Source organism: Arachis ipaensis, chromosome B4 (assembly GCF_059453495.1).
Source record: "Arachis ipaensis isolate K30076 ecotype BB chromosome B4, ASM5945349v1, whole genome shotgun sequence".
NCBI lineage: Eukaryota > Viridiplantae > Streptophyta > Magnoliopsida > Fabales > Fabaceae > Arachis > Arachis ipaensis.
The window spans coordinates 65,118,182-65,120,582 of record NC_142439.1 but is presented as its reverse complement, the minus strand read 5'-3'; positions in this window follow the sequence as shown (position 1 = coordinate 65,120,582).

Below are 2,401 nucleotides of genomic sequence, written 5' to 3'. Positions count from 1 at the left end.
GTCGCGTGGGAGGCCATTATTCCCATATGACGCGGTCGCGTCAGCGACGCGGTCGCGTGGGACGATTTGTGCCATTAGCACGCCTCCAGCCACGCTCCAGCGTGACTCTCTGTTCGTTTTTATTTGCTCCCCTCTCCTTGCGACGTGGACGCGTCGCTGATGCGGTCGCGTCGCGTGGCTTTTTTTTTACGCATGAAAAATGCAGAATGCAATGATTAATGTGAATGCTATGCATGATCCCAGGTTTAATAAAACAAAATAAAACTCAAAAACAAATAAAATTAAATAAAAATGAAAAAAGAACGATCATACCATGGTGGGTTGTCTCCTACCTAGCACTTTTATTTAAAGTCCTTAAGTTGGACATTTGGTGAGCTCCCTGTTATGGTGGCTTGTGCTTGAACTCATCCAGAAATCTCCACCAATGTTTGCATCTCCAGTAGCCTCCGGGGTCCCAAACTAAGCAGGTAAAGCCCTTAAGAAGCTTCAGACAAATTTTCAGGCTCCCGGGGTGACGAATGTCAGAATAGATTCCAGGATCCCAAGCTTTGCTATTAAATCCGGCTCCGTCTTGATCTATATATTTCCATCCGGGCGGTTTAAAAAGTAGAATCTCACCATGGTGACCAAACGTTCTCCGTGATTCATGCAATTGAGCATGATACCAATCCATGTACTTCGAGGTGAAGCGTGGAACCTTATTGAACCTTGTGCATCAGCTATGAGTACGAGCCATTTCCCTCTTACTCTTAAAGCCGCAAAGAGCTCTAAGCTGGCCATCTGTTTTAAGCAAACCATATTCAAGTGAATAAGTAAAGTTATAGGTTAAGGATTGTACCCACTTGAAGCTTGTATTAGGTGGTAATGGCCTTGGGATAGGTGTTTCCGGTGGTTCTGTAAGTTCTACTCCCTTGTGCTCTTCTGTGAATTCCTCCACTTCCTTGCAAGGTTCTACAAGTGTATCTGTGTCCTGGTCAAAATCTTCTATGTCTTCCTCATCACTTGAGTCATAGATTGGAGGTTGAGAGAAATCTACCTCCACATCATCTTCGTATTCACTTGGGGAAGATTCTTCGAACTCAGAGAATTCACTTGCGGATGCCAGTTCATTACTAAGAGAATTTGACTTGTGACTATCATCATCAAGGGAATTTGTGTCCTGGGTTATTCCGTCTGATTCTTCATAAACAACTTGCCTTGGGGGTTGTGTACTATCCTCCTTAGCATCAACTGTAACGTCCTTGACGGAGTTCTCCTCAGTTCTAGATTCCCATGGAGGTTCAGCATCTCCTAGATCTTCAACCAACTCTTCTTCTTGAACAATGACAGCTTCTTCTACTTGTTCTAGTACGAATTCGTTCTCTGTCTTATCCACTGGAGTTTCTGGTATCTCCTTCATGCTACGCTCTTCGTTAGACTGTTCACATGGGACTGTGGCTGATCCTTGTGTATTTGAGTGCCTAGAAACCCATTGAATTACTACTTGCTCCATTTGTCGAATGGTTGTTTGAAATTTATTCACTGTTTCCTTTAGGCGAACCTCTGCTTCTCGGGTTGCCGGACTTGGGCATGATACATAGGAAAGTGGTGGTGATTGGGAGTGATTGGATTGGTACTGGGGTAAGAAAGGATCATATGGTGGCGAATGGTGAAGAGAAGCTTGTGAGTGTGGTGGTTCGAGGTTATGTTGAAATGATGGTTTGTATGCACGGGGTGGGGCTTGTTGGTAGTTACAAGGCTGTCCACCATATCTTTCAGCTGGGTATGCACGGTAGAATGGTCTTTGTCCAGGATATCTCGGAGGGTGTTGCTGCCTAAAGGGTTGATTGGATCCTCTTGGCTCCATCCATCCTTGATTGGTCTGACCTTGATGCATATTCCTGCTGTAACTTCTATTTCCTTCAACAAAGTTAGAACCAAACTCAAAGCGAGAGGGGTGAGAGTTCATGGTAGCAAATAGAGATAAAAAGGAAAAACAAAAATAAATAAACAAGTAAAAGAAAAATATTTACAATAACCAATAATAAGGCACACGTTAGCAGTTCCCCGGCAATGGCACCATTTTGACGTTGGGATTTTTGCCAGTAAAGAAGTTCATAAAAACAGTCGCGTTGTAGATATAGTCTCTAAACTGACAGAAATCCCTTCGTACAAACGTTTTGGTTGTCACAAGTAACAAACCCCTTAAAAATTATTAACCGAGTATTTAAACATCGGGTCGTCTTCTCAAGGAACTGCAAGGAAGTATGTTCTTATTATTGGCTATAAAGGTTGTAATCGGGGTATAGAAGGTGAGAAGCAAGTGATTTGAATGACAAGTAAAGTAGATGGCAATTGAAATAAATAAATACTATAAAGCAACTTTTGGCAAGGTAAGAGAAATTAGAAGTCCAACTTAGTT